The sequence below is a fragment of the Emys orbicularis genome, chromosome 2 (genome assembly GCF_028017835.1).
Source record: "Emys orbicularis isolate rEmyOrb1 chromosome 2, rEmyOrb1.hap1, whole genome shotgun sequence".
Taxonomy (NCBI): domain Eukaryota; kingdom Metazoa; phylum Chordata; order Testudines; family Emydidae; genus Emys; species Emys orbicularis.
This window is the reverse complement of record NC_088684.1, coordinates 150,357,901-150,385,488: the sequence shown is the minus strand read 5'-3', so window position 1 is coordinate 150,385,488 and position 27,588 is coordinate 150,357,901.

The following is a 27,588-nucleotide window of genomic DNA, read 5'->3' as shown; positions in this document are numbered from 1 at the left end:
CCGTTTGCTCCCTCATTAGTCCAAGCAGTGTTTGAGTCGCCTGCTGGTCTTCCTGCCGCCACCTCTCCTCCCATTCAATGTGTGCTCGATGGATTTGGGACATGTTCTCCCTCCACTGGGTCTGCTGGGCTGCCTCGGCTCGGGAGCAGCCCAAAAGTTCTGAGAACATGTCGTCCCATGTCCTTTTCTTTCTACGCCTAATCTGCACCAGCCTCTGGGAGTGTGATGCCAGGGTAGGTCGGGAGACAGTCGCAGCTGTGGGATGGGAAAAAGGGAGTGAATTCCTCAGAAAGATAAATTTTGTTGTGAACAAAGAACATAGTCTTTCTCTGTGAACAAGACCATGCACAGCACCTATCACATGCGCACTCAGGACAAGGTTGAATTATCGGCCTTCGCATTCAGTGCCTGGGGTCTTGCAGTGCAGATCAGACAAGCGGGACAGGACAGCAGAATTTGGGTAGCAGGCTGACATGGTAAGCCATAGACTTGTGGCTGCTTAAAACTTTAATAATAGCACTGGCCTCCTTTCACGGTCAAAGCAATGCTCCTAGCGTTGGCCAGTTCCTGCTGCCAGCAATCCAGCAAGCATGAACTCTGCCCCTATCCCACCCCCTCGCGGCTGTCCCAGGGAAAGATCCCTGTATGCTGCCCCTCTCCCGACTCCACCGCGTGGCTGTAAACTGCCGGTTACAGTTCTGTAAAGGAACAGGCAAGCAGTCCCAATACTAACATTCCCCTACCTAATTCAAAGCAGGTCACCATGAGCGACATCACTCTGATGAGGATTTCAGAGACCGAGAAAGAACGGATGCTTCGGGAAAGCCTGCAAAGACCAGGGCCGTATGCCGCCCTGCTCTGCAAGGCAATGATCCCGGAGTACTTGATGATCTCCTGGCGCGGAAACGTTTCCTACTCCGGAGGACACAATAAGGCCGCTCTCCCAAGGAACCTCATGCAAAGGCTTTCCAATTACCTCCAGGAGAGCTTCATGGAGATGTCCCATGAGGATTTCAGCTCTATCCCCGGACATATAGACCGAATTTTACTGTAGCTGCACTTGCAAAGACTAAACAGTAGAGCGCCTAGGGCAAACCAATCATGATAAACCGGACATTGTTAGATTTTTTGGCAGTAGTTGCACTGCCAAGGACTGAAACGTTAAGCGCCTAGGGCAAACAAATCATGAAAAACCCACTGTTAATATGAATGTTCTGTTCAAAATAAATGTTTACATGTTTAAAACACTTACCGACTGATCCTTCCCCTGATTCTGGGTCAGGGTTAACGCCTGGGGACGGTTGGTAGGGGATCTCTGTGAGGGTGATGAAGAGATCCTGGCAGTCTGGGAAATCAGCGTTGTAAGCGCTGTCGACTGCCTCGTCCTCCTCATCTCCTTCCTCATCTTCCCCGTCCGCTAACATCTCCGAGGAAGTGGCCGTCGACAATATCCCATCGTCAGAGTCCACGGTCAGTGGTGGGGTAGTGGTGGCGGCCGCACCTAGGATGGAATGCAGTGCCTCGTAGAAACGGGATGTCTGGGGCTGGGATCCGGAGCGTCCGTTTGCCTCTTTGGTCTTCTGGTACCCTTGTCTCAGCTCCTTGATTTTCACGCGGCACTGCGTTGCATCCCGGCTGTATCCTCTCTCTGTCATGGCTTTTGAGATCTTCTCGTAGATCTTTGCATTCCGTCTTTTCGATCGCAGCTCGGAAAGCACAGACTCATCGCCCCACACAGCGATCAGATCCAAGACTTCCCAATCAGTCCATGCTGGGGCCCTCTTTCTATTCTGAGATTGCATGGCCATCTCTGCTGGAGAGCTCTGCATCGTTGCCAGTGCTGCTCAGCTCGCCACAATGTCCAAACAGGAAATGAGATTCAAACTGCCCAGACAGGAAAAGGAATTCAAATTTTCCCGGGGCTTTTCCTGTGTGGCTGGTGAGAGCATCCGAGCTCGGACTGCTGTCCAGAGCATCAACAGAGTGGTGCACTGTGGGATAGCTCCCGGAGCTATTACCGTCGATTTCCATCCACACCTAGCCCAATTCGACATGGCCATGTCGAATTTAGCGCTACTCCCCTCGTTGGGGAGGAGTACAGAAGTCGAATTTAAGAGACCTCTATGTCGAACTAAATAGCTTCGTTGTGTGGACGGGTGCAGGGTTAATTCGATTTAACGCTGCTAAATTTGACATAACCTCCTAGTGTAGACCAGGCCTAAATGTCTGCAAAGTCAGGCCCCCAGACCACTGGGTTCTTATATCCCATTTTTGTACAATGCAAAGCACAATGTACATTCTCAATATAAACAATTTAAACTCACATGCGGAAGGTTCTATCCTCAGTTATAGCAGTGCAACTCTACTGAAATTAAAGTAGGCAAGAGCTGGATTTGGTTCTGTATATCCAGAGAACACGTCAATCACCACTGTAATGCAACTACTTCTAGGTGAAACCATGACAGCTGTCTGAGGGCTTGTCTACTCTGAAAAAATAGGTACGTTCTTAACTCAGGTTAGTTAACCTACATTAGCTAACCTGGTTTAAAATAGCAGTGAAGACATGGCAACTCAGATTTTACCTCAGGTGAGAAGCTCGCGTTCAACCTCAGACTCCCCAACGGGCTTTAACTCAAATTACTCACCTGAGCTGAGTGGCCATGTCTTCATTGCTATTTTAATTTGAGTTAGCTAACCAAGTTAAGAACACATTTTAATTTAATTTATAATTTATAATTTAACACACTTTTTCCACCCCAATGTAGACATATACTCCCTGCAGAAACACCAATCAACAATTTGGGCCACTACCTGAAAACATACAAATGGCAAGTTAACAAATATCTTCAAAACAAACAAAGGTGCCACATAGTCAAGCATGTAACCAATAAGAAAAAAAATGAGGCTAATTTGTATTTAACATATTCTTTCACAGGTTGGTCCAGAAAAGTCAATGGGACTAGTCATAAGAGTAAGGGATTTAACAGAAAAGAAAACTTAGAGCCTGACCCAGAAAAATATATGCAAGTGAATATCTAATGAGAGCAGCAGCAAAGATTTTAAAGAAACTACTAGTGTGTACTCAAATTGTGGTATATAATTTGCTTAAATTCTTCATAAAGTAAAGCATTGTATTATGTTAATATCTGCAAGAAATCAAAAATAATGTTAGAACCTGAAAATTAATATTTTCCTCTTGATAAAACATCTATACACACCTGGGCACAGATTCTTCATAATGCTACACCTTGCATAGCCTTCTACATCAGCATAAAGTTGAAGGAAAATGTTACATTCTACTGCAGTAGGCTTTTATTTCCACTTTTCACTGTTGTAAATGACTACACACAAAGCTGGGCAACTAAGAATCAGATTCTGTGTGTTGCAACAATGACTTAACCTGTGACTATTCATGGGAGCAAAGATTTTCACTGAATTTGGCTCTCAACGTGAAACCAACACATTTTTGAGTTTTTTGAAAGTACTACTTTGGGTGCAAAATGTATGGAACTGCACTTCAGAGTCTCACAGAAGTGTTCACAATTAAAAATATTTTTACACCAATGAATACTTCATATTGTTATTAAAACTACATAAGACTCAGTCTCTGTAGGCTTCCTCTGACTGTGTGGACACAAAAAATATAACATTTATAATAAAATAAAATTAACAACACAAAAAAAAACCCTTATTTCTAGTGTGCTTTCTTCTCCTTGCTTGCCAAGTTTGCATGACTCTGGCGGCCTGGATGATTACCTGGGCATTCCACAGTGTCCTTTACCTTGTTGTTATGCCAGATGTTAAACCAGGGGTCGGCCACCTCTGGCACGTGGCTCGCCAGGGTAAGCACCCTGGTGGGCCGGGCCAGTTTGTTTACCTGACACGTCGGCAGGTTCGGCCGATCGCGGCTCCCGCTGGCCGCAGTTCACTGCTCCAGGCCAATGGTGGTGGCGGGAAGCAGTGGCCAGCACATCCCTCGGCTCGCGCTGCTTTCCGCCGCCCCCATTGGCCTGGGTCAGCGAACCGCGGCCAGTGGGAGCCGCGATCGGTCGAACCTGCCGTCACGGCAGGTAAACAAACTGGCCCGTCCCGTCAGGGTGCTTACCCTGGCGAGCCGCGTGCCAGAGGTTGCCGACCCCTGTGTTAAACTGAAGGGCATTACACTACAATTCCCATCATCCATTGCTGTCCTAGCCTGAACCAACTTTGGCTGAAGAACCAATAGCTAAAAATAATAAAAAATACTATCCACAGCTGTGCTCACTCAGGACCCCAAAACTCTGTACAAAAATTACTGAATTGAGATTCACACAACAACCTTAGAGTCACATATATTTTACGCCCATTTTATAGATGGGGAACCTTGGCTCAAATAGACTAAGGCCAATATGTCCTAGCTTGTTTTCCTATGATTAGACACCAAAATCTATATTTAGGCATCTAAATAAACTGTCACATTTTCAGAGGTGTTGAGTACCTTTATGTCCCACCATAGGTGCTGGAGGTGTTGGGGGTGTTGCCACACCCCCTCGCTTGAAGTGGATTCCATTATATACAGGTTTACAGTTTGGTTCAATGGCTTTCAACATCCACACTATACAAATTGTTTCAGTGCCCCTGTGTTCCACTGAAGTCCATAGGATTTGTAGATGTCAGCAGCTCTGAAAATACAATTACTTTTATTTAGATGCCTAGATGTTGCTTTAGGTCACCACCTTTAGGCAAAGAGGTCTGGAATTGGTGGTCGAAGTGACTTGCCCAAGCTCACGCAGTTAGTCAATGTCATACACAAGCGATGTGTGGTGTTCCAATGAGTGGTTTTAATTTATTTTGTTTTATTTTTAATCTTCTATGAGTTTGTGCTCACATGTCAATACATTGTAAGATCTTTCTGCCATGCGAGTGGAAATTAGGTTGTGTGCCCAAGTTGACCATTTTTATCCTTTGTAAAATGACACAAATATTTTATAGTTTGCAAAAGCAATCTCTACAGTTTTGCCCAGGTCTGACATTTTAATGTGTGTGTGTGTGTAAAAACTTTCCATGTGTGCTCTAGATTAGAAACAATATGGAAACTGATTTTATCTTAAATCAAAGATACCATTTTGCTACTCCTTAACACTTCTTCCATGGCTATTGTTTTATTATGAGGTAAATTTCCAGTACAATACTCTAGAAATTAGCCACTCAACTCCCACTGTAATGGGAGTTCTTCCTCTAATTAGCCATGAAGCACACTGCCAATGTACAGACACCCTGCTGTAAGTCCAAGGTAAGTGAAAGCTAAATGGTATGGGTATAGCCAGCAGGAAGAGAACATGCACAAATTCAGAAAATAAGTGAGGGGTTTTTGTTCCCAATAGCAGGCTGATTTTGAAGTTTTGTCACAGGATAAACCTGTCATTTTTGACAATGATGTGTGGGGGAAAAGAAACAATCATAGGTAAAGCTGCAAGAAAATCATGATTTTTTGGTTCAAAAGTTGCAGACACAGTTTGTTCAAGTTGCAGTTTTGGTGTGGTCAGACATCAGCAGTTCAGTGTGGCACTAGGAAGACACTCCCCAGGCGGGCTAGTCTCAGGTTTCCTCTCAACTTGTTTCCTGATGAGAAATTAAGACCTCTCTCCTTTCCATACTCCCCACAAGGAGCAGCAGCCCTGGGCACACACCCACACATGAATACTAAAGCACCTGCCTCCAAAGCATTCAGTCCTACCTGCCATAGCAGGGCAGCAGCACAAAAGAGAAGCCATATGTCCTACTTGGCTCTCAAAGTCAAGAATAATGGAGGGGCCAAATTTGAATGGCGTTGTGACTCCGTGTACCAGGTCACAATGTCACTCACTCAAATTTGGTCCAGCCACCCTTCCATCATGACAGAGGGGCAGCTAGGCCAAATGTGAGTGGGACTGTGACATGACACATAAGATCGCAACACTATTCAAATGTGCAGCAACTATAAAATGTTTCAGTGTGTGTTAAAAGTTGAAGCTTCCATAACAAAACCATGGCCCACAATTTTCTGACAGCCTTAGTTATAAGTAGGAATTGTTACTTCACTCATAAGAGATCCATGTGAATTTTGCGTGTAAATATAGCATCTCTGCTCTTTGGGGCAATAAGGGAACATTTCCAATTTTATTCTGTAAATGGCTTGCCTTCAAAACTGTGTAACCATACTCAGTATAGCCCTTCCCAAAACTATTACAGCACAGCCTTGTGTTGAACCCAAAGAGCTTGTGAGGAAGTTGATAGTGGCCAGCTGGAGACAGAAGGTGAAAAATAACTAGAGGTCCATTTCTTCATCCATAAAGGAGTGTTACAGAAACCATGCTTTCACATGAAATAGAGTAGCTCTTTTCACTGAGGAACTGACAGCCACACTCCCATATAATAAGCAGACATCCTACTGTGAAGCACATGTCAGGAGTGCTCCTATAAAGCTGATAGGACAGACATTCCTCTGTACTGGAGATGCTGAGACATAAAATGCTATAACCTATTTAAGCAATCTTGGTCTCATCATTATACATCAATCAATCAGACTGAGACACCAACTTCCCACTCCCAGAAAACCAACTTCTACTCTTACACACACTCCCCAAACACCACCTTTCAGGCACTAGGGAATGTCCATGTAAACAGAGCAGCTCCCTTTGAGAACATCCCCGGAAACCTTCACTGTGAGATGGGCTTTTAAAAAACTTCATAGCCTAGTTTTGAATTGAAATAACTTACATTAAAGAAAGAAAACGATTATGACTACAACTGTTGGAAAAACTTAGAACCATTTCCCATTGAAGAATGCAATTCCATCAAAATTGAAACACTGTGAAATTGTGTTGATTTCACTGAAATTTTATTCTTTCGGGAGTGGAGAAGTCCAATGATTAAGAAACATCTCGTATCAACATTTTCAGACCATGTTTTGATTTTTCATTTTGAAACAACTTTTAATTTCAAAATTGTTTTATTTTGTCAAAATTGAGATTAAACATTTGATTTCACTGAAAAATTCTGATTAATCCAAAATGGTTTTTTTTCCCCCAAGAATTTTCCATCATGGAGATTTTTGAAATTTTCAGGTTGCTTTCCAATTCAGAATAAAGCCAAATGAAATGCTTCAATGTTGTTGAAATAAAATATTTCAATGGATCTCAGGGTTTTTGTTGTTGTTGTTGTTGTTCATAATTTTCTTTCACAGAGAATTTTGAAGTGTTTGCATTTTGTTCCTAACTGGAGCCAAAACAAATTTTGAAATTTCAAAATCTTCCATGAAACAGTATTTCCATTCTCTGCACAGTTGAGATTATAGTGATTTTAACTCTGCCCATTCTTATTATCGTGAGAAATTCTTATTGTTAAATTCTGGCACAAATGACATCAATGGCAAAAATCCCATTGAATTCAACAGGGGCAAGATTTAACCCATAAACTTATACCTTATGCCAGTGTTTCCCAAACTTGGGATGCCGCTTGTTTAGGGAAAGCCCCTGGCGGGCCGGGCCAGTTTGTTTACCTGCCGCGTCCGCAGGTCCGGCCGATCGCCTGGAGCAGCGAACTGCGGCCAGTGGGAGCCGCGATCGGCCGGACCTGCGGAGGCGGCAGGTAAACAAACCGGCCTGGCCTCCCAAGGGCTTTCCCTAAATAAGCGGCATCCCAAGTTTGGGAAACACTGCCTTATGCCATTTTCTTTCTCTCTTTTTTTACTTTTCTTTTTTTTTTTAAACCAGCATAAGAATGGGAAATTGGGTCAACTAAATCAGTGGAGTTACCTGGGAAATAGAATTGTCTTATTAGACATATCCAATGCCTACAAAATGCATGAAAAATGGAAGTATGCAATGCTACTGTGCATCCATTTAAATGTTCTCTACTTTGGCTGGCAACTAAAGTTGTAAAAGCTGTGAAGGCAACAGTGAATTTTTAGTCACATGGCAAAGGTCAGATTAGCATAGTTTACTGTTGTTTGTCACAGGTGTATAGCATTGCTCTGTGTAAAAAGATTGTAATGAGAACAGAATATGTAAGTACATGAATCCACTCTCATGATAATGATTGTAATGATAATTGGAAACTGTACAAACAGAACCAATCCTATTGCAATTTAAAGATGTTAATCTCATGGCCATTCCCAGTTTCAATCTTCTTGTTTTCAGACTGAATAAAATGCACGTAGAGTTTATGTATACATTTAAAATAGGAAATAGCACACCTCAAAACAATCATTACATCTAATCTACCCAGCTGTCATAGTGCACACATATTAGACAGACAAGTATGTACTAGAGAAGTATGAAATAATCTCAGCACACTGTTGCTATTGTTTTAACAAAGCGTTTTGTGCTATATTTCTGCAGCATTAATAAACACCGATAAGTTACAAATTATGAAAGAGTAATTCCATTTGACTTATTCTAATGAACCTCTTTCTTTTTAATTTAATGGGTGTGAACCACAATGTTCCAACATTCATTTCCGAATAGTGTGATGAATAATGGTTATTAAATTAAATTTTAAAAGATACTGAGCATCGTTACAATGCCACATAGGAGAAACACAAATATCATGCACTCTATTTTAAAATACAATACGTACGCTCTGTGTGTGTGTATCTTGCAATTGCAAAAGTAAAATGTAACCCTAGAACCTACATTTTCATTTATTTTCCCTAGAGATGTAAACAGAGAACATTGATTTTCTTTTCACTTTCAACTGTGTAAATTGGGATGAACTGTAATCAGTCAACCTACATTAGTATAATATTAGAGCAAGTGATATCAGGAGCAGGACCTAAACCATGTATGCTATTTATGAAAGATCCTTTGCACAATGTTACCCCATTAAATTAGAAACAACAAAAAGATACAAATTCCTAACACTCTGGTATACAGAGAGGAAATAAAATAATAGCTTTGTCTTTGAATTGCTTTAGAAATGTAACTCTGTGACATATGGAAACATGAAGTTCATCACTCAGCATTATAATGAGAAGTGCTGAGTCCCTCCAATGAAATCCAAACCATTCTCAACTCCCCCAAAATCAAATGAAGCTGGATAAAATTTTCAACTGTGCTTTCTTTTCCAGCAAAAAATTCATACTTGGCAACACAAAATGTTTTTGTGAAGTCATGTTAGTTTCAGGGAATTGTTTATTTTGGGGGGGGGGGATATTTTGATTTTTTTTAGTCTGAAACAAATTTTTGTTTTAAAAGTTCCTTTCACTTTATTTTTAAAAATTCAAAAACATTAAAATATGTTTATTTTGGTTCAAGCAAAACATTTCATTTCATCCAAAAATGCAATTTTTAAAAACTTTTCAATTTGCCAAAATTTTCAATTCTTATTGTTTTCAGTTTGACACATAAGAACATAAGAACATAAGAACGGCCGTACCGAGTCAGACCAAAGGTCCATCCAGCCCAGTATCCTGTCTACCGACAGTGGCCAATTCAGGTGCCCCAGAGGGAGTGGACCAACAGGCAATGATCAAGTGATCTCTCTCCTGCCATCCATCTCCATCCTCTGACAAACAGAGGCTAGGGACACCATTCCTTACCCATCCTGGCTAATAGCCATTAATGGACTTAGCATTTAAAAGAGAACTGGATAAATTCATGGTGGTTGTTATAGTTCTAGCCTTCACAACCTCCTCAGGTAAGGAGTTCCACAAGTTGACTGTGCGCTGCGTGAAGAACTTCCTTGTATTTGTTTTAAACCTGCTGCCTATTAATTTCATTTGGTGACCCCTAGTTCTTGTATTACGGGAATAAGTAAATAACTTTTCCTTATCCACTTATCCACAAGATTTTTCTTATTATTATTTTTATTATACTTCATGAAATTATAAATGAACCGAAACATCACCAGTTCTACTCCCAAGTCCTACTGCCTTAGGAATGGACAGGAGTTAACGACATTCATCTCTTCACCAAAGTGGCTCAGCATGTTGCAGTGAGCCAAAATACTGTAATGTGATTTAGCTCTTGCTCAGACAAAGATCCTATTGAGTTCATCTGGTTTAGTGAGATTTTTGTCTGTTGAAGGACCACAGATTTTGGACCCATGAAAATGATTCACACAATATGTGTTTCTCATATTTGTATTTCTAACAAAATAGTAAAATAATTACAAAAAAAAAATATTCTAGGGAAGACTGACCAAAAGGCATACAATAAATGTACGCTTTAAAATACTGCCATGTGTAATAATATGAAACTATGGAATTTAGTTTCCATATACCCATAAAACTTAGGCTGTGTCACAAAGTTAAAACACCATATATTCAGCACATAATATCTGGGAGGTGAATGATGAAATTTAAAGATACTTTCAGTTAATTCCTAGGATCAGTACTTCAAGTACATCATTCAATATTGTGGGTTTTCTGCATCAGCAAGAAATGACAGAGTGACATTTTCAATAACATTGCAAAAATGGCAAGCACACTTGCATTTGAATACAGAAGGTTTTGAGGTTTGTAACAGCTACATAAGGAAAGACAAAGACAGGATGCTGTTTGGACACTCTTGATGTACTCTAAAAGTCATTAGTTCTAAGAGGAAACAGAAAATCTGTAGCAGCTTCCTTGAATTTTGTTCTGTGTTCTCTTGCTGTCACTTCCGCAGCATCAAAAAGCTTGTGGGATAAGGTAATTTTAAAAATAACAGAAGCGTCCATAGCCACCAAACTGTTTGTTCCATTAATAGCACTGCAAAATGGTCTTTGGTTTTAATTATATCGTTTTAATTTTCCACCAGGGTCATAGGTCTGTGGGCTAATTAGCATACACTTTTGTTTGTTTGTTTCACTTCCTTACTTAGCCCCTATGTTTAAGATGGATCAATTTCCCCATCCCCTCTTAGGTGATCTTAAGGAAAACAGAGTGACCTAAGCTTCATTAGGTATCATGTTAATTGCAGAAGACCTTGTATTTCACCTTCAGTAAAATCAAGAGAGAGGAGCCAGAACTTCATGAGGGGGATGATCTGTGGCTTCATGAAATGCTTTCCCCAACCAACCAGAAGAAGACTGTACAATTCCATTGGGTCAGGGCTTCCTGGATCAGGAAAAAGGAGTGTCTGGAAGGGAGATGCCAGAAGCAGCTGAAAACCACAGCAAGCTGCTCTCAAAGCCTCACAAAATATCCTAATGGTTATCAGTACAAAAGTTAATGCTACTCTAAACATTAATATTGACTACTGTAACTAAGCATTAATATTGCAATTGGCATTATGTTGGCACACTATTATTTATTACCCATGGTGTGGTAGGTGCTTGACATGAAATGGTCCTTCACACTTTTCAACAGTCTCAGCAAAGAGACTAAGGACTGAATAGGCATGAAGACTTAACCATCGTTTTACTTCTAGAGGTGCTTCTGCCAGATCGGGGTTTTGGATATAGGCAAGGCAGTGTAGGAAAGCTGCATTGACACTATTTCTGTGGATAACACAGAGGGCTTTGGTTTTCATGGCTGACAATCTGGTACCTTTCAGAAGCCCTAAGGTTGCTCATAAAGAATAAAGAAAGAGAGAGAGGAAACAAAGGAATATCATTGCAACCTTGTACACATCACTGATGGCTCAATAAACAGAGAAGCAGACACATTATTATTGAATACTAATTGCTTGTAATAAGTTACAAACTTGCATTAAGTACCTGCTAATGTAAGGGCTGCACCAAAGCAATGGACAATCCACATTTAAAGTAATGGAGAAATAAAAGCTTTGGAGATAATCTTACATTGTGTCCCACAGACCATCAGTGACATATTAATACATTTTAATAAACTAGAAGCCCTAAAATTTATATTTTGTTATAAATACATTTTCATAAATTAGAATCCCGAGGTCCTTTAGCATTTACACCTGAATGCTAAATGTTAAAATGCTGGATGTGTTCTGCAGCATTTTAAATTAGCTGGAAATCCATACTCTTCAACTTCATTATTTTAATATTCAAATACAAACTCATTTGAGACAGACTATGAATGACCCAGGCAAAGGTGTGCATGAAGAGAGAACTCAAGCAGTCTTCATGTTTGCATGGCCTGACCCACACAATTGTAGTCCTTATGTAGTCCTCCAGGAAGTCCAGCCTATAGGAGACAATGGGAACTTGAACTACAACTCTCAGAAGGCATTGCACTACAAGGGAAAATGCTATTTAATTTTTTTGTTGAACTAACTTGAAACTGTTTTGAGTCAGTTAAAACACCCAAAATATTCCAAGTCAGGTCTAGCAGACCCCAAACGAAATATTTTAAATAGATTTTCCTGACAGAAAATTGAATTTTGATTTTCCATAGAGATGGCATTTTCTGTCAAAAAATCATCCCAATGGAAAATTCCTGACCAGCTCTACTCAGAATGAATGTCTCCTACCATCATTTCAGTTAATAAATGGAAAACCCAATTGTGTGATGTGTTGTCTAAGGAAAAAATATATATATATATATGATTTGTGCACTGGACTAGGGCTCAGGAAATCTGGATTCTATTCCTGGCTCTGCAACAGACCTTATTGGAGACCTGGGGCAAGTCTCTTCACCTCTTAAAGCCTCAGTTTCCCCTTCTGTAAAATGGGGATAACAATACTGACCTCCTTTGTAAAATGCTTTGAAATCTACTGATATATAGAGAGCTAAAATAAGAGAGATATTTTTTGCTATTTATAGAAAGGCATGGCTACTTTTTGTCATAATATTTTGGATAATATTCAGAGTGTGAACAAATCTGTAAGCCTCACTATCTTTTCTCTTTATTAATAATCTCTCTCTCTTATGTCTCTCTATGCCACGTAGACATACGGCCCTTCACCACTGCCTCTCTCCTTTGCCAGTCTCCCAACAAGGCACTACACTCCCACCAGCATAGCTCTTAGTGTCATGGGGGCATGAACACCTTCCTGCTACTTCAAGGTGAAGTCCATGGGGAATGCTTAATTAATAATATATTTTTGTTAATAAGAGCAATGTTTCATAGCAATGTTTGCAAATGAAATATTAACTGCTTGAATTAAATGCATTGCAAGACTTCGCAAACTAGCAAAATGTAGGTTAAAGAAAAATATATTAAGTAAGAAAATGTATAAGAAATGATACCTGGATATTATGCAGGATATTGTACAGACAAAGTTTTATTCCATTATGTTAAAATACAATCTGTTCCTTTGGACTCCGGAGTTTAATTTTTTAAATGCTAACTCCCTTTTCAAGTTCACTGCATAGGAAAATAGCCAATCTTCTGACAGACAGAGTATCGACACCCTGTTGATTAGTTCCTGGAAATTCATTGAGGTATAGTCTTAACAATTTATGGATAAGTACCTCCTCCTATGCCCCCAGGGACATATGTATAAGGTAGAATTTCAATATCGAACTGCTTTATTTCCAGACCACGTCATCACCCAAAATTTTTGCCAGAGTGATCTACTCATTTTTCAGGAATCTGTTTCTATAGTAACTGTCACAATTCAAGGGTAACTGCAACTTTATTCTCCCTCCTTGGTCCCTTGAGGGCACCCATTTAAAGGTTTCCGACTTCTAACCATCTCCTCTCTTGGGCAAACACCGGTATCTCTTTCCCTCTTGACTGGGGGTTTTAAGGCTGCATACCTTACGCTATGATACAACCAGCAATCCAGATTGTGTAAACGGTGCCTACATTTTGCCTTATCTCCAAGGGCTACAACCAGTGAATTGCAAGAAGTTACAAGTTAACACACTCAAGCACATTTATTCTTAAGGTAAAATCGTAAAAGAGAAAATTTATTAAAACAATAAAAGAACCTACACATGTGCTAAAAAAGCTTACCAAAGGTCACCCACAACTCCAACATACTGCTCTGGTAGGTTTTACTACTTCAAAATCCACAACTGTTTTTTCCCCATGGTTAGAAGTTCATATCCATCTTAGATCCAGAATCAGAATAAAGGCTGGGCAAAAGCAATCATTTCTTTATACAGCTTGGGCCTTTGATATTAGCCTTCTAGAAAAGGTTATCAGAAGACAGGGACCCCTTTCCTCAGGGACTAGATTCAAAAGTCTGGGTTTTGCATAACTGGAGTTGGGTAATTTGCATGAACCTCCCCCTAGGGAATCGCCAGAAAATCTATCTCACATTTTTTGTTCCAAAAGTCCATGCTTGTCAGGAACTTTTTCAATGTAGTGTATTGAACTGCCAGATCTTACATAAGTCACATCATCTCCCAGAAAAGTTACATATAATCCCAGATCAAAATAATATATAAATGAAATACAATAAGGTCTTTCAAGGATATTGCAGGAAACTGCCATATCTGTCACAGTGACTTTCCCAACTTATTGGTGGCTTTGTTTAAGTTATTTGTGAAGTCTTAGGCAGAGTATTATTTTAAGTGTAAAAATTTAATGTAGCTACACAAACAGTAATCCTAAAAGGGGTGCAATCCTTTATATAATTGCAATAGAATTCCCATTCTGGCTAATCAACATTTGAAGAGTTAAGTGCCTCTCACATTTCTTTGTACCATGATTTTTCCATTAAAATGACTCCACAGAGTCAGCTGTAGTTCGAGACAGACTAGAACAATTACAAAATTAACGTACATTTGTTCCTCACAGGCCCACACATAGATGAGAAACAAGTCAGCCAACTCTGACCACCCTCTTTCCCAGGATCTACACTGATGGCTCTTCCAGGACCCATCAGTGGAGAGATGTTTTGTTCTCCCACTGCACATACACACACAACACATTCCAACGCCAGTGAAAAGGGAAACTTAATCGAACTCCGGCAACCCAACAAAGAGCTTCTCTGGGACAGCCACAGGCGGTGGAGGCCTGCCATGAAGCCAGTTGATACAAGTGGCTCTAGAGCTTCCAGCAGAGTTTGGGGAAACTGGATGTTATAGGTGTCAAACCCTCTGCTTCTTTATGGGGGTTGGGTGAGGAACAAAGCCCTCTTCACAACAATAGAATTTAGAAGACAATCCACACAGAGAACTTTGCTGATATTTCCTCTTCTCTTGACAATCTCCCATAGGTTTTCCAGTGGGATGGGAGTATCTGAACCGCAAAAGTTGTAAGTACAGGTTAAATTAGTGAGAGTTTTAGTGACATTCATACTTTGCACATATACTGTTCACATACTATTAGGAAAAAATAAATAAATCGTTGTCATCACAGAGTAAAATATTTGCTTCTAAAATCTTGGGGAACACTCAGAACTACAAGTATTAATAGTAACAGCTCCTCAAACTTAAACCACACTCAGGGTGTATTTTCACTATAATTAAACACCTGCAACTCGCCCATGTCAGTTGACTCATGCTCATGGGCCTCGGGCTCTAGGGCTGTAAAACTGCACTGTAGACATTCAGGCTTGGGCTGAAGCCTGAAGCCTGACTCCATCCCAAACCCAAACCTCTACACTGAAATTAAACACCAGCAGTGAGTCCAGGTCAGCAGACATGGGCCAGCTGGAGGTGTTTAACTGCACGGCAGACATATCCTTATAAGCCTAAAATTGTTATGGGGTCTAATTTTTTTTTTTTTTTTTAAAGAAATGACCAGTGATTTAAGATACCCATCTTGAGATTAGAGCTGGGTGGAAAGCAATGTTTCCAGCTAAGAATTTTTGACATTTGAAAAAAAAAATCCATCTAGAAACAGATGGAAAAGTTGAAATCCCAAATAATTTCACAAATCAAAAGTTTTTTGGGAAAAAAATCAATTCTAGCCAATCAAAATGTTTTATTTCATTCTTGATGTTTTCCCAATTTTTAAAAAAAAACTTTTTAGTGTCAATTTATTAAAATTTTGAAATGAAAAGTCATTTTGACTCTACAATCTCAAAACTTTTTTTAAAACCAAATATTTTGAGTTTGATGTTTTCTCGAACTTGACACCGTTTCATAAACAGTTTTGGTGATGATGAATTTGCATTTTGGGGGGTTGGGGGTGGAAAGTGTTGTTGAAAAATTCCCAACTGACTCTATTTGAGATTCCTTGAAGGTGTTGGGAACCTTCCTTCTGAAAATAGGTCTTTGTTACAATGTCTCAATTTGGGAACCCAAAAACTGAGGGAACTACAAAAATTAAGGTCTTTAACATGAGTACATTGTACTCACAAGCTATGGATTCCTCTTTGGTGATGTCAGGTACAAATCTGAGTGAGACATTGCATTCAAAGCCTTGCTCAATTAGACACAGCTAATCTGATTTTACCCAGGCAGTCACGCTGTGTATCTGAAGATGTACTCTGAACAGAGACCATACCCAGATTATTGGATCACACTAATATTTTCAATGTAATAGCCAGGTTGGTATTTTGTTTTTCTTTCCTCCTGCATGCTCATAAGAATTTTGAAAATAGTCAATTCAAATCAAACCCATCTCTTGCAAAAAGTGATACCAACAGCATCATGTGGAGGTTTTACAAGAATATGAACATGGAGAGGTGAGTTATAGAATATCAGGGTTGGAAGGTCATCTAGTCTAACCCCCTGCTCAAAGCAGGACCAATCCCCAAACAGATTTTTGCCCCAAGTCCCTAAATGGCCCCCTTAAGGATGGCACTCACAACCCTGGGTTTAGCAGGCCAATGCTCAAACCACTGAGCTATCCCTCCCCCACTGACAGCAAAGAGCTTGAAGACTTATCATTTTGGTCAAGTACATTTGCCAAAATAAAAAAAAAAAAAAAAGAGGAAGCCTTTCCAATGACTCATAGAAACTTGAAAGGCAATGGCAAAATAATGGCAAAAACAAAATTAGGATAACAGAGCTGTTGAAAAGCTGAGGATAGGCAAAACCCAAGGCAACACATGATGGGGAGAAATGGGGAGTCACGTTCTCCCCCGCTCCCAGATTTGCTGTTTGGTTTGTACTGAGCAAGCTCAGTAACACTGCTGAAGCTGGCTGCCCTCACTCTGCCCCCCCACTATGGGCAGGCATGGGTCGTCTCTGGACAAAGCCCTTAATACGACATTTATTTTTGCAGTAATCCTGTGTCTTTTGTACAGTGGAGTGCAAGGTTGTTGCATTACAGTACAGGTGTGAGCAAAAACTATATGTGGCCACAGGTCAGCTTAAGTACTAGGAATGCAAGGAGCTGGCAGCCTCAACTTTAAATGACTTCAGGGAGAGTTAAGCATTCTGAGCACCTCAAAGGAGCTGTCCCTGTGTATGGTGAGTAGAAATCAATCTCAATCCTAAACTCTTAAGAGCACAAGGTAAAAATTGACAAGCTGTGGGGAGAGAATTTGCATGTCTGAAGACACAGCCTAAGTGTGATTCTCAGCATGCAGATGATGTGCTTAGAGGTGTATGTCTCTATACCTGCTTATAGGCAGGAATTACTTGATTTGAGCTCATTAATAAAAGATTTGGGTCTCTTCCTGGTCCTGCATTTTGCACTCTTGGTTTTACACATACAAATTAAACATTCTGCGCCTGCTCAGTGCAGACTCAAACTCTTAAATGGGATGATGGGAGGACCTCGGGATTCTAATTTATGAAAATGTATTCATAACAAAATATAAATTTTAGGGCTTCTCGTTGATTAAAATGTATTAATATGTCAGAGAAGGATACAAATGTATTCACTTAGTGATATTACTGGAAAAGGGAATTCTGGTTTAGAGATAAAGGGCTACAGTCAGAGGTGAGTGTAAGTATAAAGGGAGTCGAAGTAGATGTAATTTACACCTTCTGCTGCCCCCACAGCGTACATACACTACATCAATATCACATTCTTTAGACTCCCTCAGACAAACATTGACTTCACAACATGTAACTTTGTGCCCATTTACTGACTCTGAATCTGTCAGAATATGAGTTGGTATTACTCAGAAGCTCAGAGTCCAGAATGTGGAGGGTGGGGCAATCACACAAAAAGCAACTAAGAGGAGGGTGCAAGAAAGTGTCATCCAAATTAGGCCAACCCATATTTTAACGTATACCATCTTCTGACTCCTTGGCGTATCATTTACGCTAACTTTGATCCCTTACATTCACTTATGCATGGAATCTCACTGAGTGTAAGGGAGTCTGAGTTTATGTAAGGGAGTATAACTAATCAGTTTATACATCTTCTCTGAGTTTGGCATGAAATGTGCAATATCGGTCATGTATAAGGCAGTTAGGAGATTTGTTTCTTGTACTATTAAAACCTTCCAGGATTCTTGAATTGAGATAAATATTAGACAGAGTCATGTAGGGGACAAGGGAACACTTTGGTGAGTCTTACCATGTAATTCAAAAGTGCCAAAGGGACATGTCCTGGATTTATATTGAATACTGGTTAATTATGAGAGGAAATTTTCTTCTGGTGCAAATTTGTGGAATACTTCAACCAAGTATGGTCAGTACAGCCCAGAGATAAACTACTTATATTTGAATTGCCTGAGATGTGAAACTTAAATATACACCAAAATAATATAGTGAATGCCTGCCTATAACAAAATAATATCTGGATCAGATTTTCAACTGGTGTAAACTGGTATAGCCCCATTGACTTCAATAGAAATCCGCCAGTTTACACTGGCTGAAAATCTGGCCTGTTGTGATTTCAGGATGGGTGCCCTGATGAACTATTTTTGACCCACTCAGTAATACTGAATATATGCAGAATATGAATGTTTGCCAGAGAATGCCCCTCTCCATCTCAGCAGGAAGGAAGTTTGGTCTGACTAGAACGGGGATGGCCAAACCTTGGGAGGTGGAGGGGAGAGCTCATATCCAGATATACTCGAGCTGAGCCCCTCTTTGTGCCTCAGAGTGCAACATGTAGGAGTATGCCTGGGGATGGGGCTTCTCTGCCTCCCATTGGCCAGTTTGGGGGGATAATAGAAGCTGATTGGTTCTTGCAGACCCGTCCTTCAATTTAAAGCTTTCCCAAGCAACTGAGAGCAATCTTGCTGTATTCCTGCCCCATCCTCTCTCTGTGTAATTGAGACATCTGATTGATCACTTGCTTTTTGGATAAGGAAGGATTTTTTTCCCATTGGGCCAAACTGGCAGGGGTCTTGTGAGTGGGGGTGCGGTTATCTTTCTCACAGCATTGTTGAGACAGAGTTTAGGTTAAAAGGACTAAGAATAGGAATCTTAGTGCTAGAAGAAATGTAGGTATGTTCAGTTCATCACAACTTGTGGCTGGTGTACAGGGTGAATAAAGGCGAAATGGGCCACCACCCAGATTATAAGTGAGCCCTGGAATTTGGCTGAGGGACCTTTTGCCTGTAAGACAAATGGAATACCTCAAGTCTTTGCAGACTGAGGTTCCTCTTTAAGTATCTTCCACCCTCTTGCCAGTTGGAGGGCAAGATGAATCAGAAGTGAGCTGACTCCTACCTGTTAGACTCTAGGTCTGCCCTGAGTTATTGGTTGTATGGTGGGAGACTTGGAACCCAATTAAATACCTGGTATGTGAGAGAGGGGTGGATAGTGTCCCTCGCCATGGTTAATAAAGTTGTAGCCTGTTGGCACTTAAATCCATCTCTCTTTCTTTCTTTCATTCACCTGTGTGTCCTGATCAATGTTAGTTCCTGTCATAATGATCTGTTAAAATCTGCATGGAATTATTCTAAGTATTTTCTGAATGCATGTCTATATCTCACAGTACAGTTCTATTTTTCCAGTTGAAATTTATTTTAACAATATAAAACAATCTTCAATAATGCTGCTCTTCCCCTTCACAGACTACAGGAAATATCATATTTTAATTATCATAGGAGGAACATTCAAGTTGAACAAATAAATTATTACAGTCCTTACTGATTGCCTCTTTTAGGGAAAACAAGACTTTGGCAACCAAAGACTAGATTCTGCTATCTTTTCTCATCTTAAGCAGTACTTTTTTATTTTATATTTTTTGAGTACTCCTAATGAAAACAATGAGGCTACTCAAGAAGTAAGGTACTACGTAAAGTGAGTAAGGGAAGCACAATCTGCCCCCAAGTGGGCAACATGCCAGTTTATATGCATTCACATCCTGGAGTTTTGTTACTGTTAGATAGCTCTGGCTTGATTAATGTATTTTGAATGCTGTAATATGCCATGCAAGAGCAATCCAAATTCTCAGTTAATAAAGACAGCACTACCTCAGACAAATCACAGACGTATCATATAATACACAAAAACCCTCTGAACACAGTAATGAAAAAAAAAAAAAAAAAAAACCTTGAGCTGGAAATATACCTTACTATTGAAAATGTGTTCTTTAAATGGAGCTTAATGCTCATCAGAGAACTTTAAAGAAAAAACAGACTGTAGAAAAGAGAATAAAAATCTTTATTGAATTATTTTCTAAGTTGTGGTTAACTGACCCCAAGATTTTTTTTAAAGGCAGAGATATGGTGTTTTAGGAATGAGCAAATCTCACTCAAGTGTACATAAGAATACAATATCTTTCTGTCAAGACCAAATAGTACAAAAAAGTAGATGTTTTGGTCTAAATAAACTGCTCTGTCGGTCATTTCACTATAGGGTGTCACACATTTTCCATTTTGGATTAAGTTTTTAATGACAACATTTTTATTTCAGAACCCAAGTACCAAGAGATTTTCACAAGCAGAGATGGACTTCTTAAAATAGTTTCAATTGGAAAAGGAATGTTCTTCATTCCAGTGGTAATGAAACAAAAGATGGTGCAGCTGTCATTTTACTTTCTCTTGCTCAGAGGGTATCATTGCATAAGTGAAGCTAAGCAAGCCTTAGTCAGTTTGATTAGATTGAAGCTGTCACCTCCAGGGTCACCAATGTTTGGAAATAATCCATAGTGAATGAAATATAAAAGCAGAGAAAAAAAAATCCAGTGAGTCACGAGAAGGGCATTAGAACACTTACTGGGTAGACTTCTGATATCAGTGCCCTGTTAGCTACATGATTAAGAAAGTATCAATGTTTCCATTAATAACTCCCCATTTATAAATACAATGAGACATTAGTGCATGTAATTACTAGTTTTAGGCTAATCCTGGAAAATGCTGAACAATCTCAGGCCCGATTGACATCAACAGGAATCAAGGTTGCCCAACAGCTCACAAAGGTGACCATCACCTTGTAGGCTTGGTTCAATCTTCTGTAATTTTAACGGAGAACATAACTTATCTACCATATACAGTATATATTCACACCATTAAAAAGTCATCCCTTGTGAATCAGGATATCCAGGGATGAAGCCCTTGCCTGTTTTGGATGGGAAGAAGCCAACCATCTCCAATGGAACAGTTGGTCAGCATCTACATAAGCCAACATGAATGGAGCTTCCTGCTCCCTACATGGGAAAAACCTGCAAAGGGGCAAACTAGGCCCTTAGTTTGTTTATCTACTCTGTTTATTCCCATACATAAAGGGAGCTCATCCATTGCTCTGAGCACTGCCTACAGAATCTCACTAACTCTCCCACAGCCATGTTGGCTCTTCCGTGTGAACAAGAATAACTAGTTAAATCCTGTTTCAGTCAATAGTGTATGCAGATTGGACTCAGATCTGTTGACTATGGAAGGCTATTTTTACAGTCAATTTTCTGCCCCAAACTGCCCTTTAAGATTCAGAAAGGGTATTTCAAAAGGAATGTCTTCTTTGTTAATCTGGAAACAGATATTTTTAACAAGAAAAGGCACCCTTGAGACACTGCCTCATGGCTTCTGGCTTAAATGGAAAAACAATTCTGTACATGACACCAATTCAAATGGTAAATTTATACTGCAAGATATAGTTGCAGAATGACTAATTTGTGTTTCAAATAAAGATTGAATCAGATTCCCCATTTCATAATTTCACATATGCTGCTGATGCCTATATATTCTCCTCTGTACCTTTCAAAAGAGGGACATAGCCTGAGGAACTAATTGTCCTCTAAGCGTCTTTAAATAAGGCTGTCCCTGTTTCCTTTGAAGGGAACTTTGTTATTCAGTGATGTCGGTGGGCTTGTGTTATATGGTGAAGGTGGGAAAAAAAGATGAGTTACAGGGTGCGAATGTGTATATGAAATTTATTTCATGAGGTAGTCTCAATAATTCATTAGTGCTGGACTCTCCAAGATTATTCATAATATTTGCACATCTCAAATAAGATTTATAAGTATATTAATATAAGAAAAAGGCTGATTTAACTGTTTGCTTTATAATTTCACTTGTTTCATTCCAGCTCCATACTCCAGATGTATATAAAACAAAATTCATTCTTTATCCAGCCAGGCTCCCTCAACCAGAAATATCAAATTTAAAGAACTTATGAACCATGAGTCCTTTGGTAATAACATGTAAACATACTATCATTTACGGTGATAACTAACATAAAATGTTTCATAAATTAATTTAAAATAACTAAAACTATTGCTGTAATGGAATTTCTTAGAAATTTCATATGTGATATGCTTTTAATGATTTAATTATATCAGTTTATTTTATCTTTTCTGATACTGGTGCATTTTTGTTCAAACACTTACATTGTCATCTTTTATTCATAGCCTCACTTCAAACAAGCTTAATTGTAATCAATTTCCAATACATTAACTTTGACTTCTGGATAATTTCTTGCTCTTTTTCTCTTGTCCTTCCTGTGTAGGTGTGATCTCTGTTCCTCTCCTCTTTCTAGAAGTTGCACCTGAGTAAGGACTGTAGTACTAAGCCAACTAATTGAGAAATTATCAAAAAAGAGTCAGATGACATGTCAGATGCCAGAATCTTGGATCTTGTCTGCTCTTCACATTCATTAACCATGGTTGCATACACATACAAACACAATGATTATCAGCTGGGACTGAACTCAGAACTTTCAACACAAAAAGCACAGGCCCCTTCCAACTGAGGTAAAGGGGAATTGCATTAGTTCTGAGATAGTAGTAGGCTATGTAGTCGTTGGGACCAGCCACTGGAGGACACCATGGTCATATACATTAGGCCACTATACTACACACTGATGAGGGAAGTACATCCACATTCATCCAGCTGAGCCTCTGTGTGGAGCACAAATTACTCCTATCCTGCTCCTAGGATACTTCAGAGGTGAATGTAAATACCCTGAATAGTCCCAACTCCTTCCTCTTAAAGAATTGGTCTATGATTGTTATGGTAACAGTTCATCCACCTACAAAGCCCTTACCTACAAAGAAAGTAACCCAAGGCTCAAAATCCTCTCTACCTGGCACCTAGTTGAAGTCATTGGGAGAGCTTCTGAAATACAGGCCAAAGTGCTAGCTGTACGCAGACAATATCCTTCTCTACATCTCGAGTTCAAATGCAAACAGCCCCAAATTCCTGATGTCTCAATGTCCAACCAAAATCTGAACTGAACCTTTATGATGAGTAGTTAGGTAATGCTCAACCAAGACTGAGGTGATGCTAGTGAGGAGGAAGAAGCAGTCTGTAGAACTGTCATGTCATCTATAACAGGGATCGGCAACCTCTGGCACGCGGCTCGCCAAGATAAACATCCTGGCGGGCCGGGCCAGTTTGTTTACCTGCCGCGTTGGCAGGTTCGGCCAATCACGGCTCCCACTGGCCGTGGTTAGCTGCTCCAGGCCAATGGGGGCGGCGGGAAGCCATGACCAGCACATCCCTCGGCCCGTGCCGCTTCCCGCCACCCCCATTGGCCTAGGATGGCGAACCGTGGCCAGTGGGAGCCACGATCAGCCGAACCTGCCGACACGACAGGTAAACAAACTGGCCCGGCCCGCCAGAGTGCTTACCCTGGTGAGCCGCGTGCCAGAGGTTGCCGACCCCTGATCTATAACCCCATCCAAGAGTGCCTGGTGCTAACCTGTTAAGTAGGTTCATATCCCTTGGGACTTTTTGGATTCCGCAACACAACTAGATATCCAAGTAGTCAAGGCACCAAAAATTACTGTTACTGGCCAAGGTGTTGCATCTCTTCTTATCAGACAATGATCTAGCACTTTAGAGAAAGACAGAATTTGACCCATTCATGAGGAATCATCACAATTACCATGCGGCATAAGACTGGAAGAAAACTCCAGGGTCATCAAGTCCAATCCCCTGCTATCATAGGCAACCCCATCATACAATCCCTTTAATAAAATTTATCAAGCTCCATCTTAAAACTAGTTAGGTTGTTTGCTATTACTACTCCTATTGGGAGGCTGTTCTAGAATACCACTCCTTTGATGGTAAGAAACTTCTTCTATTTCCCGCCTGTTTATTCATGATCCATTTGTTCTTGTATCAACATTGTCTTTTAGCTTAAATGGCTTCCCCCCGCCCCTGATATATTTATAGTTAGCACTCATGTCTCGTCTCAGCCTTTATTTTGCTAGGCTAAGGAAGTCAAGCTCTCTTAGGCCTTGGCTACACTCGCGGATTCACAGCGCTGCCACGGCAGCGCTGTGATGCGCGAGTCTAGTCGCGCCGCCAGCGCTGCGAGAGCTCTCTCGCAGCGCTGCAAGTACTCCACCTCTCCGAGAGGAGTAGCTTGCAGCGCTGCGAGGGAGCATGCAGCGCTGCAGGCGCCGATTACACTGGTGCTTTACAGCGCTGCACTCGCTGCGCTCAAGGGGGGTGTTTTTTCACACCCCTGAGCGCAGCAAGTGCAGCGCTGTGAATTGCCAGTGTAGCCAAGGCCTTAGGCTCTCCATTCCCCTAAACATTCTTTCTTGAAATGCGTGACTAGAATTGCACACAGTATTCCAAATGAGGTTTTACCAGTACCTTATACAACAGCCTTAATACTTCCTTATCTCTATTGGAAATCTCACCATATACATCATGGGATTGAATTTGTCTTTTTCATGACCACATCACATTGGTGGCTCATACTCATCCTGTGATCAACAAAAATACCCAGATTTTTCTGCTTCTCTGCCATTTCTAACTGATGAGCCCCCAGCTTATATACAAGGGAACAACTTATTGAGCAATGTACTTAAACATTATTGTATTGCGATCCAATTTGAACTTTCCCTCTCCGTGACAGCAACTTAGTTTTTAGAGTCAAATGAGTGCAAATATATCATTTCCTTTAAAAAAAATGAAATTTGGTCAGAGATCAGTTCCTAAATTACCTGATCATTTATAAATAAATAAATAAATGAGAATTTTAAATTTTCAGAAGGGGCTACTGCTCCAATGGATTTTTCTCCCAAAGACAAGCCATTATACATTTTTAAATAAATGATAGCATACTTAGCACTCCTTTTAGGTAAATAACATACACCCCAGTATTTCAGGAAAATATACTTATGCAACAAACATATTCAGGGTATCTGATTACTCTCCTTTGAGCCCTTAAAAATAAGTCAGTAAGATGTGTCTTCTCTGTAGTTGCTTTTATAAGCTTTTTATTAATTAAATCATGGCTACTCCACTGTTCACTTCCATTGCTGGAAGTTGACTATCAACTCCTATTGTCCTATCAGCCAGGTCTTGTTGTGCTGCCCCTCTAGATAACACAATGAATACTCCTAGCCTATTGGTCCCCAGCCCCCCGCCCATCTACAGCATGTGCAGTTCCAGCATCTGACTGTTACCCATGAGGAGTTGTGTCATCACTTGCCCTTCAGCCCTGGGTACCTTACAATGCTTTGGTACAGTAGCTTTCTGCCTGGGATGCCTACAAGCACATAGGTCACACCCTAAGTGTCAGTGTGCTAGACAGCCCAGGTTCACCAGCCAGTCTACAGCCCCACAACCCCATTCTGGCTTCCACTACCCTTGGTCACAACCAGCCAGGTGACTCCAACACTCTCCTAGTCCTGAATTTTTCCAAAATCATGTGCTCTGCAATGTCCAGCCCTCTCCTGGACAGTTCAGGAAAATAATAAGGTCTGTTTGTTTAAAGCGATGAAAGCACATAACAGCTTATTAACTTAACTGAAGTAAATACACCCTTCCCTTTGAACACAACATGAGTTGGTTTATAGTAAAAACAAACAAACAAATGTATTAACAATAGGAGATAGGTTAAGTGATGCCAATTAAAAAAAAAGTTAGAAAGGGTCAGAAGGAAATACAAATGAAAACACTTAATATAGCAAAGCAAAAACTTTGTTCAGAGATGGTTTCTCTCACTAGTAATAATTCTTTCAAACAACGACTGACTTTCCCTCAGTCAGGACCTTTCACAGAAGTACAAGATGCTGGCTTCCCTTGTCTTTCTAGGTGAAAGATCTTTGCCTAAGCAAGTTACTCACCTATATTCAGTTCCCAGAGACTTCATCCCGCCCATCCCCACCCCACCCCAGTTGAAGGACCCAGCTTTCTCAGGTTGCAGTAACTTGGTTTCCTTGTGTCTGTCTAATGAGGGATAACTTAGGGGTTCTCTGCCCTAAGTAAACATTTATAGTTTAGTAAACATTTGAAAAGCATCTCTCTCAAAGTTCATTGACCTTGCTTCAAGAGGCAGGATGATCTCATGCTATTGTTCTTTTCCTGTGGTTTTCTCATCCCTCTGCTGATTTCTGTGTAAATGGAGTGCCATCGTTTTTGATGACACCTTGCTTAATTTCTCTGGGGACAAATAGATAGCTGTGACATTCCCTCCTGTCTGGGAGAGACCTGTTTCTCCCTTTGTTTGGGTCACAGCTATTAAAGCATAATATGAATGTGTATTCATAATTCCTTATGTGGTGTTAATACATACAATTTACAATATTAATCACCAATGTGTCATAGGGTTTCATAAATGACATTGCTCCCTACACTTTTATAATACAGTAATATTGTATATAATCAGTTGATTCAATTGCTTATCATTGGAGGTTCAGCCCCTCCCTATCTTTTTAGACCAGTAAACTTTTGCAATGTGTTCCTTGAAAAATAAAACCCAGACAAAGATTTTCCCTCCTGCTGGGTGTAGACACCATGCTGTCTCCTCCCCCACCTGTTAGCTTGATAGCTTTGTTTCCCTAATATGAAAATGTACCTTCACTCTCTCTACTGGATGACCGGCCTGGTCAAAGGATCAAATACACAATCCTTTGTCTAAGGAAGACTGGCAAGCAATGCATAAGCACAAAGACATTTTAAGAATGTAATTCTTAGCTCATATTCATAACTTTTTGTACACACCCTGTGCATACATCATACGGGAATACTAATGATCAGTGAGTTATTACGTTTGCAATAAGCAACAGAGGGTCCTGTGGCACCTTTAAGACTAACAGAAGTATTGGGAGCATAAGCTTTCGTGGGTAAGAACCTCACTTCTTCAGATGCAAGTCGACTTGCATCTGAAGAAGTGAGGTTCTTACCCACGAAAGCTTATGCTCCCAATACTTCTGTTAGTCTTAAAGGTGCCACAGGACCCTCTGTTGCTTTTTACAGATTCAGACTAACACGGCTACCCCTCTGATACGTTTGCAATGACATAGCACATAACACCTTTTAGATATAGATTGGAACCATAGTGATGTGGGGTATGCTGAATTGGTCAGGCCAACTGAAATTCATTACCTGATATCTCTGAACCTTGCTGTCTGGAATTGGGATACTCTTAAGGTCATACTTCCCCGTAATAGGGTGGCACTCACCTCTTACAAGCACCCTTTTAGCAGAGTGTGTGTGCCTTCACTTTCTCTCCCTGTAGCCCTGTCTGCAGTCTATAAATGGTCTCGAACCTCGTATCAAGTTATACTCCAGCACTTC